This window comes from Canis lupus, chromosome 37 (assembly GCF_048164855.1).
Source record: "Canis lupus baileyi chromosome 37, mCanLup2.hap1, whole genome shotgun sequence".
NCBI classification, from domain to species: domain Eukaryota; kingdom Metazoa; phylum Chordata; class Mammalia; order Carnivora; family Canidae; genus Canis; species Canis lupus.
Genome location: NC_132874.1, coordinates 17332046 through 17347604, shown reverse-complemented (window position 1 = coordinate 17347604; position 15559 = coordinate 17332046). Strand labels below are relative to the sequence as shown.

The 15559-nt window shown below is 36.6% G+C and overlaps 1 long non-coding RNA gene across 8 annotated transcripts in view; it reads left to right on the top strand.

Moving 5' to 3' along the window:
• Window positions 1-15559, top strand: part of LOC140626454 (uncharacterized) — a 36094-nt gene that overhangs the window by 17742 nt on the left and 2793 nt on the right. For 3 of the 8 annotated variants that reach the window (XR_012025604.1, XR_012025606.1, XR_012025599.1), the window contains 2 exons: window positions 12504-12589; window positions 15026-15339. This is a non-coding gene — a long non-coding RNA (uncharacterized lncRNA). Of the gene's footprint in view, window positions 1-12503; window positions 12590-12697; window positions 12975-13395; window positions 13825-15025; window positions 15342-15559 lie in introns of those variants that run through there. The other 5 variants (XR_012025602.1, XR_012025603.1, XR_012025605.1 and 2 more) reach the window with 4 other exon arrangements.

The window sequence follows — 15559 nt, the reverse complement described above, 5'->3', positions numbered from 1 at the left end:
AGAAAACCCTGTGTTTTCTTAGGTCTGCTTGGGGCCTGTGGTCTTTGAAGTGATTTTCAGTGGTCTCTTACTAGTGTAAAAGTTTGGTCTCCTGTTAAATTGCCACCTGTGCTAAGGAGACTAATCCATTAGGGTCGACAGCTCTAAGAAGGTGCCATGGTGCCTGGGGCAATCTCTTGAGTTTCAGTTATAGCAGCTGCTGGGAGATGAGTTTGGGATGGTCCTTGTTACAGAAATTAGACGGATCAGGAAGTAAACAGAGGCGCCTTTCATCTGACCCAGCTCTGGGACCAGAGGGCGGGGTGTGGGGGGAATTCCTCTTCTAATTACTTTACGGGTCAGTTCCCTGAGTCTGATGTCAATGTCTGATACTCCTAATCTTAGGGGAAATTCTTGAAAAAGAGAAAGGAAAAAAAAAAATTATAAGCCATTGAATCTGTCAAATTTTCTCCTGAAAATGTCTCACCTTCTTGGGTTTGCAGCATTGCTACCCTTCCTGTGGCTTCTTTCTTGTCCTTCCAATGAGGGGCAGTTGTAAAAGAAACAGTGCAAATACAGGCCTCCGACCTACAAACTCTCCCCTGAATTTCAAGAGTGCCCCCCCTTCTATATCAGTTTACTTATTTTAGAAATTTATACTTAATTTCCTTGCACTCGATGACTTGGGACAGGGGCAAGGTCTAGCTGTTATGTTCCAACTTGGTAACATCTTCTTGATTTGATCTCTTGAAATTTCAGCCATGTTGAGCGGCTGCCTGAACCCTCAGTGAGCAAAATGGGAACTGTATATGCAATCACATGTCTATCGCCAGTCTGTGACTACCAGGTTCAAGAAAACTAGAGAAAAGGCAAAAAGTTTGGGCCTTCTTTGAGATAAAAGCATAATTCAAGGATCAGGTCAGGCAGAGAATCCTCAACTTCCAATTTCCTACTTGGTCTAATATCAATTATATGTTCACTGTTACACAATAGATTATCTTCTTTTTTAGTTATTTTTAGGACAGAGATTTACCAACCTTTTTAACCACACCAACAGTAAACTTTTTGTTCCATTTGAAAATCAAAACTTTCTGTTTCTACATAGGATATAGTTGGATATAGTTTCCTTAGAGAAAATGTAAAAAGTTCAGAGAGCAGTGAAAAAGGACACATTCTAATGTACTCAAATACAGTTTTATAATCATTTCTTTCGAAACAGATGAACATACGTGTTTCCAAAATGGAATCATAAGTACATGCTATATTAAAACCACATTTTTCTTAGCAATAACAAGAACATTTAAATGGTCAGTGATATTCCATTGTGTGGATGCCGGTGCCATAATATTGCACACACTGTTTACTGTGCAAGTTCCTCAAAGGGCAGGACAAGCTAGCTGCTATGCTTTTTGCTTTGACATTACTCAAAAAATAGAGAAAAGATGATGGTGATGATTAAAAGTTCTTTCTTTTGGTAGTCCACTTTCTAAAATGTATTTTTAATTCAATATCTTCTTTTTTTCCTGTGCCTTCTTCAGAAATGAAACTTTTTTGATATTTGATATTAATGACATTGATTAGGAAGGGAAAAAAACTCTGAACTAAGATAAATATCTACTTCCAATAGCAAAATGACCTCAAAGATGATTTTTCTGAATCAATATAATAGGGCTCTTATTAGAAGCAATAGGATTGGTTACAAATTTTGTGCTTCTGTGAAAAAGTATGAACTTTAAAAGTTTAATTTTTTTTTTATTTTTTAAGGAATTTATTTATTTATTTATGACAGACAGAGAGAGAGAGAGAGAGAGAGAGAAAGAGAGAGAGAGAGAGGCAGAGACATAGGCAGAGGAAGAAGCAGGCTCCCTGCAGGGAACCTGATGTGGGACTCGATCCCAGGACCCCGGGATCACAATCTGAGCCAAACATGGATGTTCAACCACTGAGCCACCCAGGTGTCCCAAAATAGAAATTTTTAAATGCTGCAAGATAGTTTTTTCAAAAGACAAGTGGATAATTTCAGAAATTGTAGAATATTTTAGTTCAAAATCCCTTGAAAAGTTAAAGCCCCTTTAAGAAATTGACCCTACATAGTCTTTAAAGATCTATTTCTTACCAAATTCCTCGTAAGTAACTTGCCAAATGAACGAAACTATTTTGTCCAGTTTGAAGTCAATATTCAGTCAACTCAAGGACTTTCACACTGAGCCCCCATCTCAGATGCCAGTTGCAAGCCCCATACTACTTGTGCTCCTGACTTACCAGCTAAGGACTGGAGATTCCAATGACCTTTTCCTCAGGTTCTTTTAATTTGCTAGAGAGGCTCAAAGGACTTAGGGAAATACTTATCACTTACCAATTTATTAAAGGATATGATAAAGGATCTGAACCAAAAGCCTGATGAAGAGATGCATAGGGCAAAGTATGGGAAAAAGGTGTGTAGCTTCCACGCTCTTAGAACCCATCACCTTCTCACCTCCATATTTACCAACCCGGAAGCTCTTTGAATCTAGTTTTTTTTTTTTTTTTAATTGTTGTGGGTTTGTTTGTTTGTTTATGAAGACTTCATTGCATGGTCATAATTGCTGATCAATCTCCAGCCCCTCCCTGGAAGTCAGGGTATGAGGCTGAAAGTTCCAAACCTCTAAGCACATGGTCGGTCTTTCTGATAACTAGCCCCTTGCCCTTGGGTAGAGTCCAAAAGTCACCTTCATTAACATAACAGAAGACATATTTATCACTCCCAACACTTAGGAAATTCGAAGGGTTTTGGGGAGCTGTGAGCCAGGAACTGTGGACAAAGACCAAATATATATATAAGAAATATATATATGAAATTGACCAAATATGTTTCTTATAAATCACAATATTGCACTGAGTTACATAAATGCCCAGCTATAGGACACACACACACACACACACACACAGAAATATACACAGATATATGCATAGATTCATACAGACACAATACCCAGACACATGCAAAAATACACATATGCATAGTCACAGAGAAAAGGACTGAAGAACAAAACTGAGATTTTTGCCGTGGTTATCTGTTGATAATGGGAAATGTTAAAATTCTTCTGTTTGTTCTTTTCTTTTGCTCACTCATATTTGATATTTCTTTGAAAGTTTGATTTCGGGGTGTGGTAAAAAGTACTTCATCTTAAGTACATTACTAATGAACATTTTTAAGCAGCTAATGGGGTAATATCACCTTTTTCTATTTTAATTTCCATCAGTGTAATAGAAATAATCGATAGGATCAGCTAGAGAATATAGGCAATTACTTAATGGAGTAAATTGTTTTTCTTTATATTTGCGTAAGGCGGGGCTAAGATGGTATAGGGGATAATAAAGCAAACATGGCAATATTCATGAAAACTGATCATTCAGGAAAAGTTCACTTGTTTTAAGATGCTGTTAACTTCTTCCACATGTAAGTCGTGGCGTGTCTCTGGTGTTTTCTCCATCTGTTTTTAGAAGGTACCCAATCTACCTCTATAAAAAATGAGCCTTCATTGTATCATAAATAAATTCCAAAAATATTCCCCAGTGGAGACAGGCAGAGTAGTAGATCTTAAGGGAAAAATATCTAGATATGGGTATACAGTTTAACAACACCCTATCCAAACAGGATTCTTCTATATTGTTAATTTCCTTCACTGGTTGAAATGAGATTTGGTGTCAGCATTCTCAGAATTTAATAATGAATGAATATTGTTATTTTATTCCTGGAAAGATTATGCATTCACTTTAACAGAGAAACATTTATTCTCTTTGATTATGACGGTCCTCATCAATTTTTCATTTCTCTCATAAGTGCTCATGATAAGGATAATGAAGTTGAGATGGGCAATTCATCAGTTTCTGATAAAGATTTGTTGAGGACTTCTATTATTCTAGAGACTCACCCTCATTTATCCAGTGCAACACTAATATTAATCCCTTTCCTTGCCTTAAATTTTTCTTCTCCTTTTAGAGGTTGATAAATGTGATAATGTACATAAAAGTGTTTCATAAACTCCGAAGTGCTACACAAATGTAAGGTATTATTACTTAAAATTATGATGTATGCTTGGCATAGAGAATGGTGCTTTTTGTTTAATAATGATGTGTACTTCTCAATTGCTTGGAGGATCAGCTGAAATGGCTCATTGATTGGTAAATTAATGCCACAGTCTCCTTTTTGTATAGGTTTCTGAAACAATCATTATTCCTGTCTTGAGGATTTCATGCGATACAGAAAAGATAGACACGTGGCTTTTTAACATTTCATGAAACTGCTTTGCCAGATGAAAGGGCACTACTTTTAGACGTGCCTCTGTACCCCTGTATACTACTCCTCTTTTAATCTTTTTGACATTGATGGTCCTTGAAATCCCCTACACATTCCTGTCCCTGAAGGAAACATTATTTTATGGAGCCCTGATCCCTAAGAGTATCTTGCTGTTCTCTTTCTTTCTCTCTCTCTTTTAAAATCAAAGTATATTTTAGTATGAAAAGTAAATAAAGTCTCCTGGACTTGACTTTTTTTTTTTTCCCCATGCTCTAAAATGTCTTTCTCTTCACGGCCCTTAGATATTATACGTTCATTTGCATCCTAAAAATCTTCAGTAGTATTCCATGGAATCACTTCTAAAACAGATCATTTCTACTGTGATTTTTGAAGTTTGGGTTATCCATTCTAATTTCTCTGCAAAAGTCATCCTCAGAATTAAATAAAATAAAAAAATAAAATAAAATAAAATAAAATAAAATAAAATAAAATAAAATAAAAAATAAAATAAAATAAAATAATAAAATAAAATAAAATAAAATAAAATAAAATAAAATAATAAAATAAATAAAATAAAATAAAATAAATAAAATAAAATAAAATAAAATAAAATAAAATAAAAATAAAAATAAAAAAGTCATCCTCAGCCAGGCTTTTATAATATACAAGTGAGTTTCTGAGCCCTTTACAGTTGTGTCAATAACTTGAAAACAAGATTGGGGAAGGAAACTTACTGTGTTAGGACAATGTTTGTCGGACACAACACCTTCTAGAACAAATCCTATGAAGTGATTAACAGCAGCATTCAGCTTAGTTTTAGTCTAAAGAAAAGCCAGTTGCAAAATAAGAGCCTGGGGTCTAATGGCAAATGTTGAAATGTTCCTTGTGAGTTTAACAGAGCAAGTTCAAGGCAGAAATTCTATGTAAGACCATCACAGTTCTGAAAAAGCACATAATGAAATAACTATAGACCTTTTAAAGACACTCCATAACAGAGGACGATGGTACTCTAGTGTTTGCTTATTCAGTGTTTTGAGATTTTACAGTACTTTGAACTAACTAGTATTTCAGCATTTGAATGTATGCCACAAATTCTAAAATGTTAGGAACAATGACTCCACAGGACTAGCAAACTTTCATCCCAGCCCGCAAGAAGAGAGTTTAGTAAAGGCAGTCCTATTTCATAGACTGAGTAAGGCCTTCTAATAACATGTCACTTGTAACCGGCTTTAGTTGCTGTCCTATGACATACATTTTTTTTTTTTACCAGTAATTTATTTCAAAAGTTTAAAGTCAAAGCCTACACTACCCACCAGCTCTTAAGGAGTTTATTTTCCTGATGCGCTTAAACAATTGTCAAAGAACATTTGATTCACTCTGAGCCTCTATAAAATTGGGCACGTTTTATATTTTCTTGGCACATGTATTTCTGAGAGGAGGAAGGGAGAATTTTATTTTTGTGAAAAAGAGCAAGTTTATCTTTGAGTGATGGAGTTGTGGGCGCATGTATAATTTGCAATGTGAAGACGGAAGAAATGGTGTGGGACCATGGTTGAAAGGTCCCACTGAAGCTAAAGAAAACTGTGGGCAACCTGGCTCAGGATCACAGAACCGTATTGTGAATTTCAGTGGACTTGCAGACCACAGATCTCAATGCACGCGTATATGCATGGATTATATGAGACATGTGGTATACGTTGCTGAAGGAATCTACCTCAATATCTCAGTGGCCTAACACAATAAACGTATATCCTGCTCATGTTGATTGCAGTGTGGTTGTTCGGTGACCTTTTTCATATTCCTTTAGCCACTCAAGCTCTTTCCATTTTGTGGCTTTGTCATCCTTGGAGCCTCAGAGTTCTTTGCTGGATACTCTGTGGCCAGCTGACAAGTGGAGAAAGAGGATTAGCTCAGAGAAACACAGAAGGTATACTTTGTGGTCCTTTCTAGAAGTGAGACCCTGAGTTCATTCCATTGGACAACATCAGTGACACAGCTCCATATAGAAGGTACTGGAAAAATGTACCACTTGGCCAGGAAGCTGCTTCACAGCAGCAAATTAACACTGAAAAGGCAGTGTTTCTCTTTTGAGGATGGGCAGCCACCTCTGCCCCAGCAAAGCTCTACGGGTTTTCCCCAGCATCACTAAATGTCCCAAGTATAAAAGTAGAAAAGATGTCTAGTTGACTTCATTTGTATGTAGGATTTTTTTCCAAGAGAGTACGTCAGAAGAGCAATGACAACAACAAACGGGTTCAACTAATAATAGCCAAGTCCCAAGGCATTGAGGAAAGAAATGAATCCATGAAAAGCCAACATAATCCTTGGAGAGAAACACAATCACGTTGAGGTTGGAAAAGTGTAGTCATGGAAGGATAAAGCTGGAACAGATGAAATGATTTATTCACTAAGTGGGTTCTTGGAGTTTAGATTGAGAGTTGGAATTAAACAAACAAAAAAACCTGAGGGTGAGGCTACAGGAGTTAGTAGTAAAAGGGGAATGGAAAGATACAGTAGTTGAGGGAAAAAAGGGACTGTGAGTCTAGGGTGCTAGGTAATGCATGTGAATTTTATTCCAAAGATAGGAAGATGTGATAGATCAATAATTAAAGTGTTCTTGAGTCTTCATACCTCCAATCCTGTACTTTGCTCTTCCCTTTTGAGTGTGGCATTCTACCCATGACTCGATTCTGAGCTGGGCCACACTATTAATTTTTAAGAAAACATGACACAAAGCAAAAGCTGAAAAAGAACTTGCGGTCTACACTTTCTCCTTCCTCTTCCAATGCCTTTGTCCTGAAAATACGCTTAGGCCAGCTTGCTGGTCCGATGAGACATTCTGAGCAGGGCTGAGTTGTCCCACTGAGGTCATTAGACACCAGCCAATAGCATTAAGAACTCAGTCAAGATCAACAGGGCAGTGTAGCCTACTCTGCTGTCTCCAGGTGAGTGAAGAAGAAACGCTTGTTTTTATATAGCACTGAAGTGTTGCAGCTGTGCAGCATTATGGTGACAGTAAATAACTTATACAGGCAACTGCTAAAAAGGAGCTCCACGGGGAACGTGAGACCGTGATTTGGAAATACAAGTAGATGGTGACGCCTTTTCAAATGCTCACTACAAACAGGATCCACTTCATGTATTGACCAGATTAATTGAAACTCATCTCTTTGGCTGCCACCTGCTCAGTTCTAGGCTTACTTCACATTCTGGCATCTATACTTGTTAATTTCAGTGATTTTTATTATTGCAGTTGTGTACTTTAAACATCTTGTAAAAATAAATAAATAAATAAATAAATAAATAAATAAATAAATAAAAAATAATTAATAATAAATAAATAAATATCTTGGAAATACAAGACACAGGAAATGCATAACAGCTAGTCACCCATTCTGAATGCTCAGAATGCCGTTGCCATCTTGTATTTTTCTCTTAGAAGAATGGGGCTTTGTAATTTTGGGTATCTTAGTCAAAGACTTTGTTTTCAATTCAAAGACCTTGGGACGCCTGGGTGGCTCAGTGGTTAAGCATCCGGCTTTGGCTCAGGTCGTGATCCTGGAGTCCTGGGATCGAGTCCCACATCAGGCTCCCTTCATGGAGCCCGCTTCTCCCTCTGCCTATGTCTCTGCCTCTCTCTCTCTGTGTCTCTCATGAATAAATAAAATAAAATTAAAAAAAAAAAAACAAAAATAAACAAAGACCTATGGCGGTTATTTCTGAGAAATAAATACACATCCCCAAGTTATTCCACAGAGTGTTTTCCAGATTTTGACCATATTTTAAACATATTTTTCAATACATTTATTATTTTTTATTTAACAGCTGTATTGAGGTATAATTTACCCACCTAAAAATGGGCCCATTGCAAGTGCTCAACTGAATTATTCCTAACAAATTATTCCTAACAAATTTAGAAAGTCATACAAGCATTAGCATATCTAGTTTTAGAATATTTCTGTCACCCTACAAAGTTCCCTTATGCCTTTTCAATCTCTGCACCACCTCCCCATCCCACCCCACCCCAAGCACCTGGCTGCTCCTGATCTGCTTTGTGTCACTATAACTTTGAATTTTCTGAAATTTCATACAAATGGAACCATGCAGTAGATATTCTTTTGTGTCTGGCTTCTTTAACTTAGCATAATGTCTTTGAGGTTCATTCTTGTTTGTTCGTTTTTTTAAGATTTATGTATTTATGTATTTATTTATTTATGAGAGAGAGAGAGAGAGAGAGAGAGGCAGAGGGAGGAGGGAGAAGCAGGCTCCATGCCAGGAGCCCGACGTGGGACTCGATCCCAGGACTCCATCCCGGGACTCCAGGATCGTGCCCTGGACCAAAGGCAGGCGCTAAACCGCTGAGCCACCCAGGGATCCCCTCATTCTTGTTTTAACATGTAATATAACTGTGATATATTGAGTTTTCATTTTCATTCAGTTTAAATACATTCTAATTTTTCTGTTTGTTTCTTCTTGGATGTAGCGATTATTTAGAAGCATAGTGTCTAATTTTTAAAATATGTAAGGATTTCCCAAACGTCTTTCTGTTGTTCATTTCTAATTTTGTTTTATTGTGATTAGGGAACATACTTTGAATAATTTTAATTCATTTTAAATTTGTTGAGAGTTGCTTTATAACCTAGCATTTGGTCTCATGTAGAGATTATTCTGTGTCTGTTTTTTTTTTTTTTTTAAGTATATTCTGCTGTTACTGGGTATAATGTTCTATAAATATGAGTTAGTTCACAGTGGTTTGACAGTGATGTTTAATTGTGCCATTTAATGTTTAGATCTAGCAGATAGTAAGGGTAGGATATTGAACTGATTCCAATGGTTAAATTATTGATTTCACCTTTCTTTCCTGTCAGTTTTGGATGCTCTTCATTTAGATGTATATGCATTTATGTATATTTGCACTATATATTCCTAACATGATACAATAATAATACATAAGACAATATCTTTTGTTTTAGAGTCTATTGTTTTTCTGGTATTGATGTAGTTACTCCAGTGCTCTTGTGGCTACCATTTGGATGCTATACATTTTTTTTTTCTGTATTTTTATAGTTAACCTATTTGTCCCTGATTCTAATGTGTTTCTCTTGTAGAGTGTTGGATCTAGATTTTTTTGATCCAGTCTTACAATGTGCACTTTTTGCTTAGAGTGTTTTGTTGACAGGTAGTGTGATAATTGATATAGTTAGTATTGTTGGCTAATTTGCATCTCTTTTCTACATGTCCAAATTTTGTTCCTCTTGTACTGCCTTCTTTTATGTTAAAAATGGATTTTTTTGTGTACAATTTTAGTTCCCTATTGATTTTTTTTGAGTTATTTTTATAGTAGTTGCTATAGAGATTACAATAAGCCTTTTACTTTTTTTAATACTCTACTTTAGGTTAATAGTGACCTAATTCCAGTAAAATAAAGTAACTTTGCTCCAGTATAACTCTTTCCCTTCCCATTTCTTACAGCTCTGATGGCCATATATAATACATGTGTATATGCTATAAAGCCATAAATGTAGTGCCATAATTATTGTTTATGATTTTGAAAGAAATTTTTAAGTAATAGGTTTTGATATGTAATGTAAATGATAGTAATAGGTTTTCTTATATCTACTGGTGTATTTTCCATCACCAATACTTTTTACATCTTTCCCTTGATTTGGGTTACCATTTGGTGTGATTCTCTTTCAGTTTGTAGAACTTGCTTCAGTTTTTCTTCTACAACAGTTCTGCTATGAATCAATTTTCTCAGCCATGGTTTATTTAGGAACGCCTTTATTTTTCCTTCACTTTTGAAAGACAGTCTTATTGGACAAAGATTTTTTGGTTGACAAACTGGTTTGGTTTGGTTTTGTCTTATGTTCAAGACTTCAAATTTGCCATTCTGCTACCTTCAGGCCTCCACTGTTTATGATAAAAGGTCAACTTTTATTTATAGTGTTCTGCAAACAAGTCAGTTTTCTCTTGATACTTTTTTTAAAAATTTTATTTATTTATGATAGTCACAGAGAGAGAGAGAGGCAGAGACACAGGCAGAGGGAGAAGCAGGCTCCATGCACTGGGAGCCAGATGTGGGATTCGATCCCTGGTCTCCAGGATCGCACCCTGGGCCAAAGGCAGGTGCTAAACCGCTGCGCCACCCAGGGATCCCTCTCTTGATACTTTTAAGATTTTTACCTTTCTCTTGGTCTTTCAACAGTTTAACCACGATGAGGTAGATGTAGGTCTCTGAATTTATCCTGTTTGGTTTATTTTGAATTTGGTTTATTTGAATTTATATAGTAATTTTTTCATCCAATGTTGGAAATTATAAGCATTTATTTTTTCAGTACTTTTTCCTCCTCCTTTCTTTCTTTCCTTGGTAGACTGATAGTCGTCCTAAAAGTCTCTGATTCTCAGTTCATTTTTCTGCAGTCCTTTTCCTCTCTGGTTTTCTTGTGGATGATATCTGCTATTCTATCTTTTGGCTTACTTGTTCTTGCTTCTGTTATGCCAAACCTGCCATTGAGCTCATGTAAATTTTTCCGTTCAATTATTGTACTTTCAACTCCAGAACTTCCCCATGGTTCTTTTCAGAGTTTCCATTTGTTATTGTAATCCCTACTTCTTGATTCATTATCATCATGTTTTTCTTTAATTTTTTTAACATGTTTACATGTCACAGCTCTTTTGAAGACTTTTCTACTAAAACCAGCAATTTTATCCACTCTTAGAGAGTTTTGTTACTTGTTTTTCCTGTGTGTGGTTCACACTTTCCTGTTGGTTGGCTGCTCTTTTGGCTGAAAACACTGAAATATTAGGTTATTTATTTATTTATTTTTAAAATTTTTTATTTATTTACTCATGAGAGATACAGAAAGAGAGGCAGAGACATAGGCAGAGAGAGAAGCAGGCTCCCTGTGGGAAGACTGATATGGTACTTTATTCCAGGATCCCTGGATCATGACCTGAGCCAAACGCAGACACTCAACCACTGAGCCACCCACATGCCCCAATATTAGGTAATTTATTATAGTGACTTTGGATTCTGATTATTTTCCCAGGTTGGCTGTTATTATCTCTGTTTTTATTTATTTATTTATTTATTTATTTATTTATTTATTTATTTATTTATTTTTAATAACTTGCCTGGACTCTATCTGTGTGCTCGGTCTACTCTTACAGTGTGTGGCCACTGTGTCTCTGTTCAGTGTCTTGTTTTTTTTTTTTTTTTTTAATTATCATTTTTATGTTTTAGTCTTATATCCTAAGGATCACACCTGTGCCTGCATAGTTTGGTGGTTTGGAAATCATTTAGGCAGATCTTGTCCTCAAACACAACACACCAACAAAGGCTTGCATCCTTTCCTGAAAGATTTGTGTGCGATACAGGGAGTGCATTTAAATGTCATGCAGCCTCCTAGTCAGGCATACACATGTGCAGAGCTTACTTAGTCTCTCTATGGCTCTCTGACATGTAAGATGTCCTTGTTAAATGCCTGGCTAGTAGCATTCTGCTGCTCATCCCAGCATAACTCCACCTTCTCGTTTACCCTTCTTGTTTCCTACTGAGTTTGCTGCTTTTATTGACAATGTCCCGGGGTGTTGGATTTCTGCCCTGTGCCAAATCAGATTAGCCTCCTCTAGCAACAGAGCTGCTCATTTTTACAACCAGTCCCGCCTTCATAGCACTACAAACTTAACTGAACTGGGGAAAGAGGAAAATGGAACACCTCCCAGCAAGGATCCCCTGGTAACAATAGACTTTACTCTTTGTATCTGGAGCTCAAGGGCCTCTATTTTTGTTTGCTACTGGCCATTTTCTAGAGCTGTGAAGCAGTTGTTTTTGATAATGTTGTCCAATTCCAGATTTGTTTAAGGTAGAGGGGAATTGTCAACATTTCTTCACACTAGCAGTCCTTGGGTTTGTCCACATTTTAAGACATACTAACCTGGAACCTTCTACATATAGAACATTACATACTTGCTGTGATAACATTCAGTGTGAAACCAGTCTGACATCTGACTTTAAACCCTCCTTCTGCTTGCTATCAAATAATAGGATAATTATGTTATATATTTGAAATGATCAATGGCCAAGTGATAATTTGAGTGAGAGCCTTCTAGTGCTACAAAGGCTATAAAACAGATTCCCTAGCCACCTTGATAGGGCCACACAAAATCCAGGACAAAACCTCTTAGCCCTGTGGGCATTAAAATAGGTTCACTTTTGCTTTTTGTTTTGTTTTTGTTTTTAAAGGCTGTGAATGGAGAAAAAAGATCGACTGAATGTTGTGAAAAAATTGATTTGTGGAGTCTCATGAGAGAAGAGGTTGCTGCACAGAGGTGAGGAGACATTATCTTTTGACCTTATGGTATTGAAAGGTGGAGCTTGTGAGAACCAGGAGCTTCTTGTTAAATGGACTGACTGTAAGTTTTCTGAATTCCTTTAAGACAGAGGAGGAGGACTTTTATATGAAGAACAGAAGGATAGAGGTGCTTGCTGACAGATGGTGGCTCTAGAGGACATTGTCAGACATGATAGAGCAAGGGAGTTTGGCAGAAAAACCCGAGGAGAAGTGAGAATTCTCCAAACAATAATATAACCTGAGGGCCTGACATTTGGGAATGAGGGCAAAACAACAAAAAATTTCTCCTATCCAAAACCAGGGACACATAATTAAAGAAAAAAAAAAAAAAAGCCAGTGTTTACTTAAAAGCTAAGCGTACCTTTAAGAGAATCAGAAGATAACTATAAATTAGTAACTAACCTTGTCATCATTATCATCATATTCTTACTATATTAAATGAATCATTGTTTGAGAGTATTAAAAAAAAAAAAAAAAAAAAACCCAGCATGACTAACAAAGTTTGCACTCACGTTTCAATGTATATTGTTAATGTGGAAACACAAATGTATACCTGGAGAGGCTTCCTTCTAAGGTGATACCTCTCTACCACCTGTCTGACAATTCATTGTAGCCCTGGGGCATTTTTTGGAGTTAGCTATTTGTAGTAAAAGGGAACTAATGAATAGTGCAAATGCCACTAAAAAAAAATTAGAGTGCCTTTATCAGAAGGCACAGATGTTAACTTATCAGATGCAAGGAAAAGAAACTCTTGCTAATTGGATCCTATTCTCCCTCTGTCAGTTTCATTTAAGGAGACATTTAAATGGACACAGCTGGAATTTGGAAGTTCTCCTTAAACAAGACTACATAAAGCCAAGCTGGTTTAGAGTACTTCTGTGTCTACTTCCTATTTCTTTTTTTTTTCCCCCTAGTTTGGCTCATCTGTTGGCTTGAAGATGTTAGGAAAACTGGAGTAAGGTATTAAGCAAACAGAAAAAGGTTTCCCAAAGTTAGGAAGGTAGAGGGAATTGACAGCAAGAATGTAAGTTGTTGAATTTCCAATCTTGAACTGATTCAAATGAGGCAAGACATATTTCCAACCGAATCTCAATTTGCAACTGATTTTGAAAGATCCATAAGACTTCAGAGTGAAAGTGACTTTAGGTACTAGTTAGTCCAGGGGCACCTGGGTGGCGGAGCGGTTGAGGGTCTTGGCTTTGGCTCAGGTCATGATCCCAGGGTCCTGGGATCAAGTTCTGCATTGGGCTCCTTGCAGGGAGCCTGCTTCTCCCTCTGCCTGTGTCTCTGCCTCTCTCTCTGGGTCTCTCATGAATAAATAAATACAATCTTCAAAAAATAGATACTATTTTTTAATAAATAAAATAGTCTACTATTTTTAATAAATAAAATAGTCTACTATTTTTTAAAAAACTAGAAAGTCGAAGCTCAGAGAGTCAAAATGGCCAGATGAAAACTGTGAAGTCCTATCTACCATAGATCCTCACTAGGATCAAGCTTCCCTGAATCTCAAGTTAGTGCTACTTTCAACATATCACCTTTTCTTCCAAATCACATGAGATTAAGACATTATTGATTCTGATACAAATTCTAGAGTGTGTGTGTGTGGGAGGGGGAGTGTCTCACTCCGGCAAGCAACTCTTCAACACCAGTGAGTGTCCTAGAACTCAATTCGGATGCCGTCTACCTGGAGCTAGCATCAGATCCCACAGGTTAAGGACTCCATACGGCAAAGCTTAAGCAAAACACAAAGCTTAATATTGGCTGGCCTTTAAACAGAAACATTTTAAAATTCTACATGCAGTGCATATGTCCGCTATATACTTCTCTATCTCTATACTGATATTAGAGATGAGAAAAAGCAAATTGAATGAGACATGTTTTCCAGGTGAAAACAAAGAAATTGTAGGAATACTCCATTGAGTCACAGAGAGATGACCCTAAGTGACTTTGCTGTTCTGTTTCCCTAAATCAAATAACTTATGGTTACCCCAGCCTGTTCATCTTATTGCATACTCAATATGCTGTATATCATACTGGACTCTTCAGGGACACAGGTAAGTATGGCAGGAGGTTTTCAAAGTGTTTGTGGCCCATCTGCAATTTATTTCATGTTTTCCTTGGCAAACTCTGATTTCCCCGCTCTGGGCACACACATAGAATATAAACTTCATGAGAGGAGTTCAACCTAGCAGACTGCCTAGCAAGGTATCTGACACATGGAAGTTACTGCCTCCTTCCTTGGATTCATGTTCTCCAGTTTTTGTGTTCATTTTGTGATTTAAAAATACTGTATTCACCATATGTGATAGGCACCTGTTCATTTTTTTTTTTGGACAATAATCCCCATCCCTTTATTCTTGTTTAATTATTTTTTATTTTATTTTTTTAAATTATTTTGGTGTCAAACCAGGATCTCGTCGGAAAAAAATATAGTAGGAAGAATTTTGAAATTAAAAGCTAACACTCCTGGTGTAAAAAGAAAAAAAGTTTACTCCAACAATAAAAAACTTTTGAGCATTCTACTCCCATCACTTTTAAGAGCTCGTGATTCAATAAATACTAAGTAGCTAGAACTTGGACAGAATCCTCAGAAGTAACGGTCTTCTTTAATAACCTCGGTGATGATGCACAGATGACTAATGGAAACAGCTACTTCCACATCTCCAGAGATCTAAATGTGAACCTGGCTGAGTAGTTGGACAAATAAATCTGGAATAGCAAAAAAAAAAAAAAAAAAAAAAAAAAAAAAAACAGACTCTGGGGTTTTGTTATGGTTCTGAGAACAGTGGTCACTGAGGGTGATGGCTTCTGTGTCAAATGTGGAGAAATGTGCTTTCCAGGCCAACTTAAAGTAGTTTTGTGTAGCAGTCGGTAAATTTCCACGATGACACAAAAGCTGGAAAGTGTGCATTAACTAGTATTCTCCTGAACTGCATTGTTTATG